Source organism: Mobula birostris, chromosome 20 (genome assembly GCF_030028105.1).
Source record: "Mobula birostris isolate sMobBir1 chromosome 20, sMobBir1.hap1, whole genome shotgun sequence".
Lineage (NCBI taxonomy): Eukaryota > Metazoa > Chordata > Chondrichthyes > Myliobatiformes > Myliobatidae > Mobula > Mobula birostris.
Window position 1 is genome coordinate 44574963 of NC_092389.1, and position 12158 is coordinate 44587120.

The 12158-nt window shown below is 42.8% G+C and overlaps 1 long non-coding RNA gene across 1 annotated transcript in view; it reads right to left on the reverse strand.

Moving 5' to 3' along the window:
• Positions 1 to 409: 409 nt before the first annotated feature.
• Positions 410 to 12158, reverse strand: part of LOC140212681 (uncharacterized) — a 70500-nt gene continuing 58751 nt past the window's right edge. Inside the window, exons 2-3 of the long non-coding RNA XR_011889766.1 lie at positions 4145 to 4491; positions 410 to 1090 (exon numbers count right to left, since the gene is read on the reverse strand). This is a non-coding gene — a long non-coding RNA (uncharacterized lncRNA). The remainder of the gene's footprint in view (positions 1091 to 4144; positions 4492 to 12158) is intronic.

The following is a 12158-nucleotide window of genomic DNA, read 5'->3' on the forward strand; positions in this document are numbered from 1 at the left end:
AAAATAAGCATCCTATCACATCATTCCTTCACTGATCAGATTTCTATTTCACACATAGAGGAGGGAAGATGTGACATCCATTAAATCCAGGTGTTGGTTTAAAGAAGAGTTATTGAGCTATCTTTCCATTCTCAGCTCGGACTTCTCCGTTGCTGCAGGAGTGAGTGTTTTTGTAACACAAGTGTACATCTGGCAGTCCTTATTTTACCCCGGATCTTTACATTTATGTATGAAATAATACTTGAACCATTTTCTTTCCATGTGCCTCTTACTGCACAGGTTTTGGCAGCTTATTCCACAATGTAGCTCACCCTTCTCTCTGAAACATTACCAAGAACTTCAGAATGAAATTATAACTTCAGTGTGAAGTGAAACCTTCACTGTGGAGAATATTGCACTCGTGGCCACTTTATTCGGTACACCTTTAATGCAAGTATCTAATCAGCCAATCATGTGGCAGCAACCCAATGTATAAAAGTATGCAGGCAGGGTCAAAAGGTTCATTTGCTGTTCACACCAAATATCAGAGTGGGGAAGAATTGCGGTCTAAGTGACTTCGACTGTGAAATGATTGTTGGTGCCAGATGGGGTGGTTTGAGTGCCTCAGAATCTGCTGATTTCCTGGGATTTTCACACACAGCAGCCTCTAGAATTTACAGAATATGGTGCAAAAACAAAAAAAAAAAATCCAGTGAGCAGCAGTTCTGTGGGTGAAAATGTCTTGTTAATGAAGAGTTCAAAGGAGAATGGCCAGATTGGTTCAAGCTGACAGGAATGGGATAGTAACTCTAATAAACATGTACTAAGTATTGTTATATAGGAGAGCATCTCTGAATGCACAATACATCAATCCTTGAAGTGGATGGGCTACAGCAGTAGAAGACCACAAACATAATAAAGTGGCCACTTTATTAGGTACAGGAGGTAACTAAGAAAGTGGCCACAGAGTGTACATCAACCAGGAGCTCAGAACTGTGGTGGTGGCTTCATTTCAGCCCTTCACTTAGAAGCTGTTGTCAAAGGTATTCATCAGATTGGTGAACAGGAGCTTGTCATTGGATTACTTCTCCACATGCTAAAGTATTGGGTCCTGTTGAAAATGAAACAAAAATAAGATCAGTCAGTAATAGACAAATTTTAAGATGGCGAAGTGTTCATATTTTCTTATAAGATTCAGTTCATCAAGTTAATGTTGTTCTCAGAGTGATCGGCAACTGCTCTTTCAGTGACCGCAAGAGACTGCAGAGAGTTGATGATGCGGCTTGGCACATCACAGTAACCAGCCTCCCATCCAAGGACTCTGCTTACATTCCCTGTTGCCTCAGCAAAGCAGCAAACATAACAAAGATCCCAACCACCCCAGACATTCTCTCTTTTACCCCCTCCCGTTACAAGAGCCTGAAAGCCCTCCACCAGGCTCAAGAACAACTTTTGAACAGTCCCCTCGTATGATGCAATAGACTCCTGACCTCACCAGCAATCTCCTCATGACCTTTGCACCCTGTTGTCTGCCTGCACTGCCCTTTCTCTGTAACACTTAATTCTGCTTTTCCCTTGTACTATCTCATTGCTTTGATGTGATGAATTGATCTGTATGAATGATATGTAAAACAAACATTTTCACTATATCTCAATAATAATCCAGTACCAATATACCCTTTCATCCCATTCCCATGATGATTGTCAACTTTCTACCAATTCTCCCATCATCCACCTACACTAATGGGCAATTTGCAACAGCCAATTAACTTGCCTGTCCTTACGACATGGGAGGAAACCGGAGAACCAGGAGGAAGCCAACTCAAGCACAGGAAGTGTAGACAGAGTCCATGGAGGAAAGGCTGGTTCCTGTGACCTGCTGAGCTGTGTCATGCATGCAGACTCCACACAGACAGCGCACAAGCTAAAGACTGAACTCATATATTGGAAGGTGTGCAGCAGCAGCAGCATCTTCGTCTGGTGTGCCTCTTGTTACTGGCGGGCTGGAATATTTGAGGCTGTATTTTGACATAGCATGGGTTAGTCTGTGCAGCAGGAAACTCTGTCACTTAGCTCAGGAGCTGCTCAAGGTTCAAGACTATTTAATGTCATTTCCCGTACATGGGTGTAAAGGAGAATGAAATAGTTGTTACGCTGGATTTGATGCAGTATATTAAAAACATAATAAAGGTCCCAATAATAATAAAAACACAATATATAAAAATACATAAGATAGCTTATATACACAGATTGATTGTATGTCCAGAAAGTGATGCTAGGCACAAGAGTGTCTGTACATAAGGTGACCGACAGGAAATGATAAAGTAGTGGTGGTTGGGGGTGTGGAGGGGTGGGTGGAGATGTTGATCAGCCTGACTGTTTTGGGAAAGTAACTGTTTTTGAGTCTGGTGGTTCCTGGCGTGGATGTTACATGGCCCCCTCCCTAATGGGAGTGGGACAAACAGTCCATGAGCAGGATGGAGGGGATCCTTTGTGATGCTACTGGCCTTTTTCCCCGCACTTTTCTGTATACATGTCCCTGGTGGTGAATAGGCTGGTGCTGGTGATGTGTTGGGCAGCTTTGACTACCCGTTGCAGAGCCTTCCTGTCCGCCGCGGTGCAGTTTCCGTGCCATGCCGTGATGCAGCTTGTTAAGATGCTCTCAGCTGCACATCTGCAGAATGACGTGAGTATGGATGCACATAGTCCAGCTCCCTTCAGCCTTCTCAGAAAGTAGAGGCGTTGGTGAGCTTTTCTGATTGTGTAGGATGCGATCTGGGACCATGCGAGGTTGTGCAAGATGTCACTCCCAGGAGTGTTCGAAACGACTCCCAGGAGTGTTCAAAACAGCTCGCAGTTTCCACTGCTGTACCGCTGATGCAAAGAGTCAATAATAACTTCCAAAAAGTAACATGAAGTCGAATCCTCAGCTTCAACTGTGTCCATTAAGTTGCCATCTGGAAATTCCCAAGGCTTGCAAACAAATTTATAGATTCTGTAAACCTGTAAAACCCAGAAGATCGCTAATCAGGCATTCTGAATCCCAGAGTAATCTGTAGGTCAACATGTGGGGGTTTGCTGTGGTAGAATTTATTGTGTATGCATTTCAGAATATGCTGACATTTAACACTGTAACTCTGCTTTTTAAAGACATCCAAAAGTCTTTGTAATTTTACTCATTTGGGAGCCACGTCTTGTGCCTGATGCCGTTGTTTCAGCAGCTTGTTCAAAGAGCTGCTCTATCTCTTTTGACAAACCGTAGCTTGTATGACTGCTGATTTATAAGAGTAGTTCCTTACAGTTGTTATATCCAGGGTAGGTAATGGGGATAAGCTCTCACTACCTACTAAATGCTCTCAATGGTGTGCACCTCAAATAGCCTCTGACAACCAAGCCCAGCTTCTGGCCTTTACATGTGGCTTAGCTACTAAGCCCAGCGGAATTGTTTCTACCGACAGGAGAAGGGGCAAAGGCGGGATAATGGTACCTTAAAACCAGTCATTTTGGACAGATAGGACTTGTCAGTCGTGGTTGGCAGCTCATCTAGGAGAAGGAAAACTCTAATCTCAAATCCCCACTGTCTTGCCGCTATACCCACTCATGGGGAAGGCTTCGGGAGTAAACCCTGAGGGAAAACCTGGAGCTGGAGACCTTACAGTGGTCTTATGTTGAGTTCAACACTGACTGGCAACTCCTGCAATGCTGCTGATGCCAAACTGTATCAGTCTCTGCTGTTCCTTTGGGTTCGTCAGATGCATGGAGAGGGGGAGCTTGCTACATGGGCAACGGCTTGTTCCCCATAATGTCCTGCCCAGGCCTGCGTATCTAGACAGTGAGGATGCAATATCCATGGTCGATTCTAACTGACAGAGGCCCATACCCTACCATAAGAGTAGATAGAAGGTTACCACAACACCATGGGATGAAGGGCCTCAACTATGCTGTAGTGTTCTATGTTCTATATTTTAATTAGGAGCAGGAGTAGGCCATCTGGTCTGTGAAATCTGCTCCACCATTCTATAAAATTATAGCTGATCTGGTCATGGACTCAGATCCACCTATCTCCGTTACACTATTACCCGTAACAGCAGTTTCTCTTCATCTCCATTCTCAATCTATTTCCCTGATCATTGAGACTGTATCCCCTAGTTCTAGTCTCACTCACCAGTGGGAAAAAAAATCCTGCCTCTGTTTTATCTATCCCTTTCACAATTTTACATGTCTCTTTTAGATCCTCTCGCATCCTTCTGAATTCCAGTGAGTGTAGTCCCAGGCGACTCAGTTTCTCATCTCTAGAATCAGTCTGGCGAAAACTTCTCTGCGCCGCCTCCAAAGACAGTATATCTTTCCTCAAGTAAGGAGACCAGAACTACCCACGGAACTGCGGCCTCACCAGTACCCTGTGCAGTTGCAGCATAACCTCTCTGCTCTGAAATTCAATTCCTCGAGCCAACATTCCTTTTGCCTTCTGGATAGTCTTTTGCTGGAAATACTCAGCAGGTCAAGTAGCATCTGTGAAGAAAGAAAGAAACAGATTTAATGTTTCATTATCAGGTAAAATTAGTAAACAGATAGGCTTTGTTCTAGGGTTGGGGGCGGGAAGGCGGAGAGAGCACATGAAATGTGTGTTAGATGAAGACCAACGTTTCATTGTACTGTCGTCAGCTTTGTTTCTATTTACACTGATCTGCTCAGAAATATTTGCATTTATTGGCTTTACAGCAGATTTCCAGGATCTTCGAGCAGATCTTTAAATATATCTTCCATTTCCCAGAACCTCCTGGAAATCGACTTATGAATTTTGCATTTGATCTAGTTAGCAAGTGGCCGATAGTAATAGTTCCACTATTGCTGTGCTAATGGAGTGTATAAAGTTTTCTCATCTCACCCAGGAACTTTGTTTTAACTAAAATCATTGTGCAGAATGTTCAGAGTCCTGTCTGGTTATATAACTGCTGTTTGAAAACTCTTGCTTCTCAATCTTCTCTGAGGATCATCACTTTGTCATGCAGGGGAGGTTTGTAAGTTCCTGAGATCCCAAAAGTGATGCCATCTGGAAGTTAGCTATCTGGTAGGGTCACCCACGGCAGTAAGGTCAAGGAGGAGGTTCTAGACAAAGAGTGATCCAACCAAGACCTCAACGGCAGAACTGGTGGGAGATGATAACACATCACAACAGCAGTAAAGGTGACGTAAGGCTGCAGCAGTAAAGGGTCCCAAGTCGCCTTGGATACCATGCCACTGGACCCTGACCCGGATCCGTCAAGGACTGTGTGGTGACTGCCTGTGCGTCAGCCTCCCCGCATGAAACAAAGTCACGCACAGGCATTCTCCATTAAGGGAATATCCCCTTGGGAGAACATCATACTCCATTTAAGTGATCACACTATTACAAGAGATCTATATTTGTTAAAATGTGTTTTATAATTCATGCAGAAAACCGAAATGACCCCTTGTTTTGAAATATTGGAGACCCCAGTGTTCCTAGTACAATTGCTGATTTCAAAAAGAATGCAGTGTGAATTCAAGAAAGTTCCTAACATATTGCCAGCTAGCTGCAAATCTTGCAGACATCTGGTTTGCTTTTTTTCAGGGGTTCCCAGCTTGGGGTCCATGGACCCCTTGGTTAACAGTAGGAGTCCATGGCATAAAAAAGTTTGGGAACCCCCGCTTTATCTAATTTATTCACGACTTATGATTGTTTGTTATCATTCATTGTTAAGAAGTGTAAAGGAGAGTGAAATGATGGTTACTCCAGATCTGATGCAGCATAAAAAACACAAAAAAAAGAACACAATAAAAACACAATAAATATAAATACGTAAGATTAGCTTCAAAGTTCAAAGTAAATTTCAGATCAAATTATGTATATGTCATCACACACTACCCTGAGATTCATTTTCTTGCAGGCATTTACAGTAGATACAAAGAAGTACAGAAGAATCAGTGGAAAACTACACACAATAACTAACGAGCAGCAGATGTGCATAAGATGGCAGACTGTGCAATTACAAAAAATAAATAAAAAGTAAATAAATAAACAGATAAATAAATGACACTGAGAGCTGGCTGTAGAGTCTGAGTTTATACATTTTGAAATCAATTCAGTGTTGAGGTGAGTGAAGTCATCCACACTGATTCAGGAGCCCGGTTGAAGGGTAATTACTATTCTTGAACCTGGTCATGTAGGACCACAGACTCCTGTACATCCTTTCTGATGGCAACACAGAGAAGGCAGCATGGCCTGGATGCTGCTTTCTTGTGGCAGTGCTCCTTGTAGATGTGCTCAACGGTGGAGAGGACTTTTGTAGCCTATATGCATTGACTGATTATATGTCCATAAAGTGATGCTAACTACAGGAGTATCTGTACATAAGGTGACTCTGCCAGATAAAGATAAAGTAGTGGTGGTGGTGGGGGGTTTGTGTTGGGATGGGTTAATGAGTGGAGATGGTGATCAGCTTGACAGCTTAGGGGAAATAACTGTTTTTATTGGCTAATTTATCTACTAAAAGTCCATATTTTATATCTGCTATACTTTTAGAAAATTGCAGATGTCAGTTCTTGGCAAAATGCCTAAAGATTCAACCAAAAAAAAGGGCAAAACATATCAAGCCCTTCTCCTTTAGCATCAAATCCTAGAGTGACTAACCTCCTTAATGTTAGCAGTCTGGTAGTTCCACTCTGTTCCAGCTCATGCTGTATAGCCACAACGCTGTTCTCTCTTTGTAATATAGGCTAACTTATTATTTAATTCTCATAATTTCTAGCTGTACATCAGTGACCACTTTATTAGGGACCTCCTGTACGTCTGAGTGAACGTTCATGGTCTTCTGCTGCTGTAGCCCATCCACTTCAAGATTTGCCATGTTGTGCATTCAGAGATGTTGTTCTGTCAGCTTGAGCCAGCCCGGCCATTCTTCTCCGACCTACCTCATTAACAAGGTGTTTTCACGCACAGAACTGGGGCTCGCTGGATTTTTTTTTGCTTTTTGCACCATTCTCTGTAAACTCTAGAAGTTGTTACGCATGAAAATCCCAAGAGATCAGCAGTTTCCCTTTACCCCATCTGTCACCAACAGTCATTCCACGGTTAAAGTCACTTAGATCACATTTCCTCCCCATTCTGATGTTTGGGCTGAACAACAACTGAATATCTTGACCATGTCTGCATGCTTCTATGCATTGAGTTGCTGCCACATGATTGGCTGATTAGATACTTGTATTAACAAGCAGATGTACAGGAGGTACCGGATAAAGTGGCCGCTGAATGTATGTGCATGTTAACGTTGTGTGTTTGTTTGTATAGCAACATATAAGCCTGGACATAAGCCGGGAAGATGTGGAATCGATATGGGTAGAGCTGCGTAACACTAAGGGGCAGAAGACGCTGGTGGGAGTTGTGTACAGGCCACCTAACAGTAGTAGTGAGGTCGGAGATGGTATTAAACAGGAAATTAGAAATGTGTGCAAAAAAGGAACAGCAGTTATAATGGGTGACTTCAATCTACATGTAGATTGGGTGAACCAAATTGGTAAAGGTGCTGAGGAAGAGGATTTCTTGGAATGTATGCGGGATGGTTTTTTGAACCAACATGTCGAGGAACCAACTAGAGAGCAGGCTATTCTGGACTGGGTTTTGAGCAATGAGGAAGGGTTAATTAGCAATCTTGTCATGAGAGGCCCCTTGGGTAAGAGTGACCATAATATGGTGGAATTCTTCATTAAGATGGGGAGTGACATAGTTAATTCAGAAACAAAGGTTCTGAACTTAAAGAGGGGTAACTTTGAAGGTATGAGACGTGAATTAGCTAAGATAGACTGGCAAATGACACTTAAAGGATTGACGGTGGATATGCAATGGCAAGCATTTAAAGATCGCATGGATGAACTACAACAATTGTTCATCCCAGTTTGGCAAAAGAATAAATCAAGGAAGGTAGTGCACCCGTGGCTGACAAGAGAAATTAGGGATAGTATCAATTCCAAAGAAGAAGCATACAAATTAGCCAGAGAAAGTGGCTCACCTGAGGACTGGGAGAAATTCAGAGTTCAGCAGAGGAGGACAAAGGGCTTAATTAGGAAGGGGAAAAAAGATTATGAGAGAAAACTGGCAGGGAACATAAAAACGGACTGTAAAAGCTTTTATAGATATGTAAAAAGGAAAAGACTGGTAAAGACAAATGTAGGTCCCCTGCAGACAGAAACGGGTGAATTGATTATGGGGAGCAAGGGCATGGCAGACCAATTGAATAATTACTTTGGTTCTGTCTTCACTAAGGAGGACATAAATAATCTTCCAGAAATAGTAGGGGACAGAGGGTCCAGTGAGTTAGAGGAACTGAGCGAAATGCATGTTAGTAGGGAAGTGGTGTTAGGTAAATTGAAGGGATTGAAGGCAGATAAATCCCCAGGGCCAGATGGTCTGCATCCTAGAGTGCTTAAGGAAGTAGCCCAAGAAATAGTGGATGCATTAGTGATAATTTTTCAAAACTCGTTAGATTCTGGACTAGTTCCTGAGGATTGGAGGGTGGCTAATGTAACCCCACTTTTTAAAAAAGGAGGGAGAGAGAAACCGGGGAATTATAGACCGGTTAGCCTAACGTCGGTGGTGGGGAAACTGCTGGAGTCAGTTATCAAGGATGTGATAACAGCACATTTGGAAAGCGGTGAAATCATCGGACAAAGTCAGCATGGATTTGTGAAAGGAAATTCATGTCTGACGAATCTCATAGAATTTTTTGAAGATATAACTAGTAGAGTGGATAGGGGAGAACCAGTGGATGTGGTATATTTGGATTTTCAAAAGGCTTTTGACAAGGTCCCACACAGGAGATTAGTGTGCAAACTTAAAGCACACGGTATTGGGGGTAAGGTATTGGTGTGGGTGGAGAATTGGTTAGCAGACAGGAAGCAAAGAGTGGGAATAAACGGGACCTTTTCAGAATGGCAGGCGGTGACTAGTGGGGTACCGCAAGGCTCAGTGCTGGGACCCCAGTTGTTTACAATATATATTAATGACTTGGATGAGGGAATTAAATGCAGCATCTCCAAGTTTGCGGATGACACGAAGCTGGGCGGCAGTGTTAGCTGTGAGGAGGATGCTAAGAGGATGCAGGGTGACTTGGATAGGTTGGGTGAGTGGGCAAGTTCATGGCAGATGCAATTTAATGCGGATAAATGTGAAGTTATCCACTTTGGTGGCAAAAATAGGAAAACAGATTATTATCTGAATGGTGGCCGATTAGGAAAAGGGGAGGTGCAACGAGACCTGGATGTTATTATACACCAGTCATTGAAAGTGGGCATGCAGGTACAGCAGGCGGTGAAAAAGGCGAACGGTATGCTGGCATTTATAGCGAGAGGATTCGAGTACAGGAGCAGGGAGGTACTACTGTAGTTGTACAAGGCCTTGGTGAGACCACACCTGGAGTATTGTGTGCAGTTTTGGTCCCCTAATCTGAGGAAAGACATCCTTGCCATAGAGGGAGTACAAAGAAGGTTCACCAGATTGATTCCTGGGATGGCAGGACTTTCATATGAAGAAAGACTGGATGAACTGGGCTTGTACTTGTTGGAATTTAGAAGATTGAGGGGGGATCTGATTGAAACGTATAAAATCCTAAAGGGATTGGACAGGCTAGATGCAGGAAGATTGTTCCCGATGTTGGGGAAGTCCAGAACGAGGGCACAGTTTGAGGATAAAGGGGAAGCCTTTTAGGACCGAGATGAGGAAAAACTTCTTCACACAGAGAGTGGTGAATCTGTGGAATTCTCTGCCACAGGAAACAGTTGAAGCCAGTTCATTGGCTATATTTAAGAGGGAGTTAGATATGGCCCTTGTGGCTACGGGGGTCAGGGGGTATGGAGGGAAGGCTGGAGCGGGGTTCTGAGTTGGATGATCAGCCATGATCATAATAAATGGCGGTGCAGGCTCGAAGGGCCGAATGGCCTACTCCTGCACCTATTTTCTATGTTTCTATGTTTCTATATAGGTCCAATGGAATACTAATATCTTCATGAAACATTCTACTTCTCTATGTTCCCTCCTCAGTCCCACTCCCCAAGCTTCTCCCCGTAACCTTTGATGCCGTGTCCAATCAAGTACCTATCAATCTCCGCCTTAAATTCATCAAACGACCTGGCCTCCACAGCTGCCTGTGGTAAAAAATTTCAAATTCACCACCCTCTGGCTAAAGAAATGTCTCAGCACCTCTGTTTTAAATGGACACCCCTCTATCTTGAGGCTGTGCCCTCCTGTCCTAGACTCCCCCACCATGGGAAACATCCTTTCCACAACTACTCTGTCTAGGCTTTTCAGCATTCGAAAGGTTTCAATGAGATCCCCCCTCATCCTTCTAAATTCCACAGAGTACAGACACAGAACCATCAAACATTCCTCATATGATAACCCTTTCATTCCCAGAATCATCCTTATGAACCTCCTCTGAACCATCTCCAATGCCAGCACATCTTTTCTTAGATGAGGAGCCCCAAAACTGTTTACAATACTCAAGGTGAGGCCTCACCATTGCCTTATAAAGCTTCTACATCATATCCCTGCCTCATGTATTATAGGCCTCCTGAAATGAATGTCAACATTGTATTTGCCTTCCTCACTACCCACACCATCTGCAATTTAACGTTCGGGTGTTCTGCACAAGGACTCCAAAGTCCTTTTGCATCTCATATTTTTGCATTTTCTCCCCATTTAGAAAATAATCTGCACATTTATTTCTACTACCAAAGTGCATAACCATGCATTTCCCAACATTGCATTTCACTTGCCATTTTCTTGCCCAGTCTCCTAATCTGTCTAAATCCTTCTGCATCCTACCTGTTTCTTCAACACTACCTGCCCCTCCACAAATCTTCATATCATCTGCAAACTTGGCAACAAAGCCATCTATTCCATCATCTAAATAATTTATATACAGCATTAAAAACAAGCATTCCAACACCGACCCCTATAGAACAACACTAGTCACTGGCAGCCAACTAGACAAGGATCCTTTTATTCCCACTCACTACCTCCTACCAATCAGCCAATGCTCTAGCCATGCCAGAAACTTTCCTGTAATACCACAGGTTCTTAACTTGCCAAGCAGCCTCATGTGTGGTACCTTGTCAGAGACCTGAAAGTTCAAGTATACAACATCCACTGCATCTTCTTTATCTATCCTACTTGTAATTTCCTCAAAAAATTCCAACAGGTTCAACAGGCAAGATTTTCCCTTAAGGAAACCATGCTGACTTTGCCCTATCTTGTCCTGTACTTCATAACCTCATCCATAACAATTGACTCCGACATCTTCACAATCACTGAGGTCAGGCTAACTGGTCTATAACTTCCTTTCTGCTGCCTTCCTCCTTTCTTAAAGAGTGGAGTGACATTTGCAATTTTCCAGCCCTCTGGCACCCTGCCAAAGTCCAATGATATTTAAAGGATCATTTCTAATGCCACCACAATCTCTAACACTACCTCATTCAGAACTCTTGGGTGCAGTTCATCTGGTCTAGGTGACTTATGTACCCTTGGGTCTTTCAGCTTTTTGAGCACCTTCTCCCTTGTAATAGTAACTGCACTCACTTCTCTTCCCTCACACCCTTCAAAATCTGACTTACTGCTAGTGTCTTCACAGTGAAGATTGATGTAAAATATTCATTTAGATCATCTCCCATCTCTTTGTTCCCCCATTATTATTTCTCCAGCCTCATTTTCTAGCAGTCCTATATCCAGTCTCATCTCTCTTTTATTTTTTACATTCTTGAAAGAGCTTTTACTATTCACTTTGATATTGTTTGCTAGCTTGCTTTCATATTTCATCTTTTCCCTTCTAATGATTCTTTTAGTTGCTCTCTCTGTAGGCTTTTAAAAGCTTCCCAATATTTCCACTAATTTTTGCTTTGTTGTCTGTCCTCTTTTTTGGTTTTACATTTGCATTAACTTCCCTTGTCAGCCACGGTTGTACTATTTTTCCATTTGAGTATTTCTTTGCTTTTGCAATACATCTGTCCTACACCTTCCTCAATTTTCTCAGAAACTAATGCCATTGTTGTTTTAGAAACATAGAACCATAGAAAGCCTACAGCACAATACAGGCCCTAAGCACAAAGCTGTGCTGAACATGTCCTTACCTTAGAAATTACCTAGGGTTACCCATAGCCCTCTATTTTTC